Raw genomic sequence first — 9,855 nt, forward strand, 5'->3', positions numbered from 1 at the left:
CTTCCTTCCGAGGAGTGGCTGGTGGGTTTGAACCACCAGCCTTCTGGTTAGCAGTCAAGTGCCTTAGCCACTATGCTACCAGAGCTCCCTATTTATTTACTCAAGAAAAAAATGAAAGCTTATGTCTACATGAAGATTTGTCCATAAATTTTCATAGCTATTTTGTAATAGTGCAAATGTCCATCAGCAGATGAATGGATAAACAAATTGTACATTTTTACAATGGAATACTACTCAGCATTTAAAAGGAATGAATTTTTGATACAAGGTTGATTGAAAGAAGTCAGGGAAAAAAGTACATACTGTATGCTTCCATTTATATAAAATAAAAATGACAAATTAGAGAAAGCAGATTAGTGGTTACCTGGCGATCAGCTTATATGGTTTTAGGAATGGATTTCAAGAGGAAATCGGTGAGGGTGATGATTAAAAAAATTATTTTTTGTTGAGAATATACACTGCAAAATCATACACCAGTTGAAATTTCTACGTGTACAGTTCATTGGCAATTGATTACGTTCTCCAAGCTGTACAACCATTCTCACCCTCCTTTTGCGAGTTGTTCCTCCATTAACATAACATTACTTGTTAAGCTAAACTATTGTTTGGTTTTTAGAAGATGTCGGGGATATTTTTGGCTATGTTTTCAAGATGATCTTGGCAATAGTTTAAGGAGTTCATAACCTAGATGGATCCAGAAATTCTGTTCTGCATTTTTTTATCCCTCTTTATCAGGATTCTTCTACAGAATCTTGGATCAAAACATTCAATAATGGTAGCCAGGAACCATCCAATTCTTCTGGTCTCATGTCAAAATAGTTCATTTTCTCCTATTTCTGAATCTTCCTCTATTATTACAGGTGAATAGAGACCAATTGTACTTTGGATGGCCTCTTCCAAGCTTTTAAGATCCCAGGCACTACACAATTAGGAGGTAGAATAGAAGCACTAACACATTATTAGGCCAATAAAGTGGAAAGTTCCATGAAACCCTGACCCTAAACCTCAAACTAAGGAACCAAATCCCACAAGTCATTTGATTGTACAGAAGAAGCCTCAGATGGACACAGGGAAGAGGTAACTATCGGGAAGAAATGGGAAGGGAGCTGTTGCATTGGGATAAATTGTAGTCAATGTCATGAGACAAAGTATGTGAACTGCTGTATGGAAAGGGAATTTGCTCTGTAAACTTTCACCCAAATCACAATGAAAAAAAAGAAGCCTCAGCAGCTACTCTTTTCATTGTTGTAAATATGCTTTCACAACTTTTGCCAGTTCAACTTTTTACAGGTGTACAGTTTATTGGCAACAATTACATTAACTGCAACCCAAATTCAGTACTCTATAAGCAATAACCCACACTTTCTCCCTTGCACCCTTTGTAACCACTAATAAACTGCTCTATACATATTTGCTTATTCTTGTCTTTTTATATAAGTGAGATCATAGAACAGTTGTCCTTTTGTGATTGACATTTCATTCAGCATATCATGTTCATCCGTATCACAGCATTATTGCGTGTATCAATACTTCATTTCTCTTACTGCCTGAATAGTATTCCATTGTATGTATGTACCACATTTTGTTTATCCATCTGTTGATGGGCATTTAAGTTTTTCCACCATTTGGCTATTGGGAACAGTGCTGCAATGAACATTAGTGGACAAGTCTGTTTGAGTCTCTGCTTTCAAATCTTGTGTGTATATACCTAGAAGTACTTGGTCATAAGGTACTTCTATTTTTAGTTTTTTAGGAACTGCCACACTTTTCCACAATGGGTGTACAATTTTGCATCTCCACTAGCAATGAACAAGGGTTCCAATTTCCCCATATCCTTTCCAACTTTTTTTAAAATCTTTTCCATTCTAGTGGAAGTAAAGTGATATCTCATTGTGGTTTTGATTTTAATCTCTGATAGCTAATGATGTTGAGGATCTTTTCATGTGTTTGGTGGCCATTTAAATGTCTACTCTGGTGACATGTTTAAGTCCTTTGCCCTTTTTTTTCTCCCCATTAATTGTGACAGAAATTCACTGGTGAGATGTCATTATTTGGGGAAGATGGTTGAATGATAACTATTTTTGCAACTTCCTTTATGTCTATTTCAAAATATTTGAAAAATATATTTAATACTTACTTTATGATTAACTTTTATCATAGTTCCACTATGGTGAGAACTCTCTATGGTGGCATTATTTGAAAATTGTGACTTGCAGTATTTGCCCTATTTGGTGAATTTTTCCTGTGTACATATGGATTCTTCAGTTGTTGATGTAGTATTTTGTATTGATCAATTTGGTTGTCGCCTTGGATTAGTTAGTTGTGTTGTTTAGAGCTTCTATATCCTACTGAATTTTTTTCTCCTGTGCTGTCTGGGATGTGGTAAAATCTCCAACTATGATTGTGGGATTTTCTATTTCACTGTTAGTTCTATCAGTTGTTGCATTGCAATTTTGGCACTATGTTATTAAGTGTGTATAAATTTGAAAATTTTCTTTCCCTGATTGTGTGATTCTTCTTTGCCCAGTTTATGATTGGGTTGTTTGACTTTTTATTGTTGTCAAAGTTTTATATATATTTTGGTTATTAGATTCTTATCGGATATATAGTTCCAAAGATACTCTCCAAGTCTGTAGCTTGTCTTTTCACTCTTTTGGTAAAGTCTTGATGAAGAAAAGTTTTTTAAATTTTTACAATGTCCTGTTTGTTTGCTTTGTCTTTTGCTGTTTGTACTTTTGTGGGGTGATGGATTTTAAGGTTCTAGGCCCTGGGAACTGTTAACCTGACATATGGGCATCGAGTTGATTCCTACTGATAGTGACCCTATGGGGCAGAGTAGAACTGCCCCATAGGGTTTCCAAGGCTGTAAATCTTTGTGGAAGCAGATTGCCTCATATTTCTCCCATGGAGTGGCTAGTGGATTTAAATAACCAAGCTTTTTGGTTAGCAACTGAATATCTTAACCACTCCACCACCAGAGCTCCTGTTCCCTCAAAAACAAGCAAACTCACTGACATCCTAGTAATGGAGAATTTGGGAGAATTCCCTTTGGAAGATGATGAGTGATTTTCAATTAAGTATCAGATGTCTGTAAAATGTATCAATGGAAAAGCCTTAGGGAAAATGTTAGAAGTCAGTCAAGCCTGGCAAATTAGGTTTTTTTTTTTTTTTTTGAGGTTGGTTTAAAGAAGGCAGGTGAGATCCCTTTGAGGAAGATGGCAAAATGTTAACAAATCAGTTGGAAAAAACGTTCTGTGTTGTGTAGTTAAGATTGTGTGTCAACTTGGCTGGGCCTGATTTTGAGTGGCTAGGGGCTGGATATAGTAGTATTCCCCAAGATGAGACTGGTAATCAGCTCCATGGTGGAATCTGCTGTGAGCAGCTGAATAGCTGCCTCAGGGATGTGGTCTGCATCCACTATATAAGGAGAAGCCTTGAGAAAGGTCGCTGAGCTTCTTGGCACATCTGGATTCTGCATTTGGTTGAGTCATCAGTGGTCTGCCGATCTTGGTGCTCCTTCTGGACTTGAACTAGTGGCCTGACATATTGCTCGATAATCTTGTGACTGTGCCGTTTTACTTGTTGACTATGGGTTTGTCAGCCTCAGCAGCCAGCAGCTGCCTGAGTTAAGAGATGCCTCCAGCTCCAGTGGGCCAGGAGCAAGAGGCATAGCTGAAGCCCAAGGTTGAGGGGCCTTCACCAAACACCTAGAGGTGGTACTTTGAACTTGGACTTCTAGTCTCCTAAACTGTAAGAGAATAAACTCCTATTTGTTCAAACCATCCATCTGTGGTATGTCTGTTATAGCAGCACTGTTATGTGCCATCGAGTCGGCCCCGACTCATAGTGACCCCTCCTTGGGTTTGTTTCCGAGGCAGTATCACCACGGAAGTAAATTACCTAGCCTTCCTTCTGAGGAGTGGCTGGTGGGTTTGAACCGCCAGCCTTCTGGTTAGCAGTCAAATGCCTTAGGTACTATGCTACCAGAGCTCCTATAGCAGCACTAGAGAACCAAAACGTGTGAAACTTGGATTAGACTGAACTAACTTGTTGATTTGTTCTGTAAGGCTAACATAACTGATAGCAAAATAACCAGGATGGTCCATAAGGAGTGCACATAGGAGAACTAGAGCTCTATTTACTTAATACAGATGGGAAAATCCTGAATAAAATAGCAAATCTAATTCAGCTATGTATTAAGAAGATAAAACATGATGACTAAGTTAGGGTTTATCTCAGTAATGCAAGGCTGCTTTTACGTAAGTAAACACTTGACGCTCCTTACATTAAAGGAGTAAAAGCATGGCATTTTCACAGATGGTAAAACAGTACTGATAAACTTCAACACCCTTTCCTGGTAAAAATTCTTAGTGAACTTATGGGTTAGAATCCACTCTAAGGCAGCTGACGATGATAACAAAGCTAGGAAAAGAAAGAAAATTTTAATCTGATGACAGCCATCTACCTATGTCTTACATAATACTTAATGGTGAAGCTGAAGAAATAGTTGCATCATCAAGAACTAGACACAGATGGATCACAATTTCTGAATTGTTTTGGACATCTCTGACTGGCTCTATAAGACCGAATAAAGAGGATAATTATGGGAAGGAAAGAGAAAAAAGTCTTACCTATGAAAATCTAAGAGAAACTAGGAATAAGAAATTACATGGCCAGACTTGAGAATTATTGTGAGTGGATTGTGATTCATGGTGACCAGTAGAACAGCTTCATTGGGTTTTCAAGGCTGTAACCTATTGGAAGCAGATTGCCAGACTTATCTTCTGAGGTGCCTCTCAGTGGGTTTGAACTGCTGACATTTCATTGTTTGTGCCACTCACAGACTTCTTGTAAGAATAACTCCACATTTATTATGTTTTTATATATCAGCACAAACCAGTTTGAAAACAATGTGTGTGGGGGGTGAGGTGTAGAGGGGAGAGGACATACAAGGACAACTAAACTCTTCCTAAAAGATGTGAAAAAACATCTCACTTTGGCGAGTAGCAACTGGCATCTTAAAAGCTTGCAAGCGATGGGTCTATCCTCGTCCAGAGCAAAGAGGAATGAAGAAAACCAAAGACACATGGAAACAATTAGTCCAAGAAACTATGGATGGTATGCCATCCAATCCTCAACCTATATGACTATAAAACCAGAAGAACTAGATGGTGCCTGGCTACCACTGTCAATCATTAGGAGGGAAATTGATGTAGGAGATACTGGATAGAGAGGGAGAACAATGTGGAACAAAACTCAAAATCATAAAAAAAAAAAAATGATGGGAGGGGGAACCAAGTTGGTTGGTTTGATAGAGCCTGGTGAAACCCCTGAGGCTATGGCCCCTAGCTGTCCTTTAGGTCTGGAATTGAACTCACTTCTGTGGCTTCCAGCCAAACAAAATACAGAAATATGAGCTGAACATTTATATTAGGTAGATACAGTCCTTGGAGAGATCAATCATGGGAGTATAGATGGGCTGTGTATGCAAGGGGAGACAGCTCAAGGGGCAGGAATATATGAGAGGGAAGGACACAGGGAAGAGGTAACTATGGGGAGGGAGTGGGGAGAGAGCTGTTGGGAAATTGCAGTCCATGTCATGAGACGAAGTGTATGTGAGCTGCTGTATGGAAAATGAATTTGTTCTGAAAACTTTCACCCAAATCACAATAAAAATTTAAAAAAAAAAAAAATGTGAAAAAACTTTTTTTTTCTAAAAAGAAATTCTTGAATATGTCATGCTTCTTGCTGCCTTTATCAGGTTCTTTATAAGCAATAGAAACTGATTCTGTCTAACAAGAAATAGTGAAATTCATTGGAGGAGTATGGTATTTCTGAAGGATCAGAAACCAGGGCAACTCTGGGTATAATTTTTTTGTGTCATCAAGCCACTTGTGAATTATAGTGACTTTACAGGAAGAGTAGAACAGCTCCATAGGATTTCTAGGCTGTAATCTTCATGGAAGGAGCCCTGGCGGTACAGTGGTTAAGAGCTTGGCTGCTAACCAAAATCGCTGTCCAAATGCACCAGCCGCTCTGAGGAAGAATGATGGGGCAGTCTGCTTCCAGCCTTGCAAATCCTATGGAGCAGTTCTATTCTGTCCTGTAAGGTGACTATGAGTAGGAATCAACTCGAGAGCAGTGGGTTTGGGTTTTTTGCCTATTTAATGGAAGTCGACCTTCAGGTCTTTTCTCCCAGTGGGGCAGTTGGTGGGTTCGAACCACAGGCCATTTGGTAAGTAGCCATGTATTTAACCACTGTGCCATCAGAACACAAAACAACAAGCAAAAACAAAGGAAAAATACTCCAGGGAAAACAAAAAGCTGTATAAGAAAGGAAATGAAATTATTCCACACTATGTGTCTCAGCCATGAAAGACACTGAAATATTGTTTTATTCAAAAATTGTGACAATTATATTGAGAGAGAAAGAGGAAGGGAAGTCGCTCTAAGTAGGCAACGTGAGCATGGTAGGTCCTCATCTGCCATATTAAGAAGTAAAATGAAAAATGCCTAAAATTGAAAGAAAGTCAAGAATGAGCAATGCATGTGAATTATTTAGAAATATGAAAGTAAATAAATACCAGAAGAAAGGGCCAAAAGAATGTGAATGGCTGCTTCTGGGCGTATGAATCAGGAAGGGGTTAGGGGACTGCTGTTTCTAATCACAGGCATTGCATTATTATTTGGCTTTGAAAACTATGTGTATTAATTTGAGGAAATTAAAAACTTAATTTAAAATTAAAAAAAAAAAAAAAATTCCTGACAGTGATGCAGTCTTTAAATAGAACATCTCATTTCTGCCCTTAATCTAATACTATAAAGAGTAGGTTTTAGTTTGAGAAACTCTATGTGGTAGTTAAGGTTATGTGTCAACTTGGCTGGGCCTGGTTGAGTGGCTGGGCAGCTGGATGTAGTTATTCCCGATTTGGTTGATTGGTAATCAACTCCATGGCAGAATCTATTGGAGCAGCTGAGTAGCTAACTTAGGGGTGTGATCTGCTTCCTGTATAAAAGGAGAAGCGTTAAGAAAAGTATGCAGTTTTTTCCCATGCTTGGACCCTGCATTTGGCCGAGTCTTTGTCTCATTGGCCTGCTGTGTTGTCTGTGGATCTTGGGACTGTTAATGGACTTGAATCAGTGGCTTGTTGTGTGGTTTGGTAATGTTGGGACTGTGTCTATTTATTTGTCAACTTTGGGTTTGTCAGCCTTAGCAGCTAGCAGCTGCCTAAGAAGCCTCCAGCTTCAGTGGGCCGGGAGCAAGAGGCAGAGCTGAAGTCCAAGGTCAAGGAGCTTACACCCAGCCCCTAGAGCCTGCCACTTTGAACTCAGACTTCTAGCCCCAAAAACTGTAAGAGAATAAACTCCTGTGGTGGTGTACTGCCTAAGGCATGTGACTGCTAACCAGAAGGCTGGTGGTTCAAACCCACCAGCCACTCCACGGAAGGAAGATTGGGCAATCTACTTCCATACAGATACCACCTTGGAAACCCAAGGAGGGGTTGCTATGAGTCAGAGCTGGCTCCACGGCAGTGAGTTTGGTTTGGTTTGGTTGGTTAAGACCACCCATTTGTGGTATATTCCTGTCAGAACAAGACTAGGTAACCAAAACACTGTGTTACACAATTGTGTACAAAGGATGAAAATACACATTTGCTCAGTAGAGCAGTTTTTTCTGGTTCTGTTGTTAACTGCTGTCATGTCAGCCCCCAACTCATGCAAGTTTCCATTGAGGGATGATTGGACCAAATTTGGGTCTCCTGCATGAAAAGGAAGAATTCTACCACTGAACCACCAACCACCTGGTTCTAAGCCTGAAGAATTTTCCTCCAGAATCCTCACGAAGGGAACCCCATGTGATGTGATTAGCACCTTTAGCCACATCTCTATAATAAATAGAAATGAGGATCACAATATTCCTTATTTACCACCCCTTCTGTGAAAGGATGGGGATCTGGTAGCACTCTGGTTAAAGCATTTGGCTGCTAACCAAAAGGTTGGTAGTACAAACCCACTGGCTGCTCCGCAAGAGAAAGATGAGACAATCTGCTTCCATAAAGATTTACCGCCATGGAAACCCTATGCACAGTGCTACTCTATCATATAAGGTCCCTATGAGTTGGAATTGACTCATGACAGTGGGCTTGGTTTTTTGGTTTTCAGTGAAAGATGGAAGCATAACTTTAAAGCACAGTCCAGTTAAAGCATTTCTGTGAAAGGTGAAAGCAAGTGAGTCAATCTTTGATGGCTATGGATAAACGCAAGTTTAGTTAGAGTAACAAAGAGGTACATATCCTTTAGGCACTTTTTCATAAGTACTATATTTTGTAATAAAAACTTGATTTTTTAAATTGTGATTTGTTTGAAATTTTACAAAGACTCGTTTTATATTCAACATTTCATAGACATTTTGTTTTGTGACACTGGTTACATTCTCCACAATGTAACAGCTCTCCTCCCACTTCCCCCTGTGGTCACATTTTCCTTGTGACCTTTTTGCCTATGCACTCTTGCCTCCCTCTGCAAATGCTGCCCTTCTGATCTCCAAGGTACATTCTTCTAAGGGGTGCATCGCCCTGGTGTAGGTGTTCAGCTCTCAGTCTGTTTGGCTGAGGGAGTGAGTTCAATTCCAGGCCCAAAGGGTGACTCAGGGCCATAGTCTCAGATGTTTCATCAGTCTCTATCAGACCAGTAAGCCTGGTCTTTTTTATGATTTTGAGTTTTATTCCACATGTTTTTCTGCCACTCTATTCAGGATCTCTAATTTTGATCCCCAAAATTTTGATGAGACTGAGCAACACAAACTTCAAATACAGGTATTCTGTTACATATTGTCTAACAGACAAAATAGGAAGAGTGAAATTCTTTTTATGAAAATAGAAGAGCCTAACTTCAGGCTGTCTTGAGCTGTCTAATCACATGGCACTCTCTCCACCCAGAGTTGTGCCCCATGGAGTTGGGGGCTGTTCCGGGGTGTGTTCATTTCCCTGAACTTTTGGTCCTCCTTCTTTATAGGAGAATCATGCTCTGGCAGTGGGAAAAACCCCTCAGCCTAAGAGATGGTAACAGGAAGTCCTGCATGGAGTAGTGAGGTCTGAACAGATATGATGAGTCCCTGGGTAGTGCAAATGTTAACATGCTTGCTGCTAATGGAGAGATGAGAGGTTTCAAGTCCACTGAGAGGTGCCTTGAAAGAAAGACCTGGCAATCACCATTGAAAATCACATAGCTCTACTCAGACATAGGGTCTCTGTGAGTTAGAATCAACTCAATGGCTTTTTTTTTTTTAAGGATATGGGTGAGGGAACAGTGTCTACTACAAGGGGTAACTGTGAGTTGGGTTAGGATCTGGCATTTCCATATATTTTGGCTTAATGTCATCTAGTAACCTCCCGAATTCACCATCACTCCTTATGAATTCCCACCTTATGGACTTCATTTTTATGAGGTCATTTTAATCAGCAGTGCTTTTCAGAAGTTTGGTTGTTACAGTAATTGTATGAAAATTTCTAAATTTCTCTTCAACAACCATTCCCTGGAAAGGGATATCATGCTTGGTAAAGTGGAGGGTCAGTGAAAAGGGGAAGGTCCTCAGTGAGATGTATTGACACAGTGGCTGCAATGATGGGCTCAGATACAGCAAGGATCATAAGGCTAGTGCAGGCCTGGGGAGTGTTTTGTTCTTTTGTACAAGGGTTGCTGTGAGTCAGAGCTGACTCAACGACACTTACCAGTAATGACACCAACCTAAAAGAGAGCACTGATGAATAAAGTATCAATTTCTATTCTTTATTTCAGTTTTCCAGGATAGAACAACAGTACAACAGCTATATCACGTTAACAGGTTTAAAAAAA

The sequence above is a fragment of the Orycteropus afer genome, unplaced genomic scaffold (genome assembly GCF_000298275.1).
Source record: "Orycteropus afer afer isolate SDZICR_OR568_19922 unplaced genomic scaffold, OryAfe1.0 scaffold00255, whole genome shotgun sequence".
NCBI lineage: Eukaryota > Metazoa > Chordata > Mammalia > Tubulidentata > Orycteropodidae > Orycteropus > Orycteropus afer.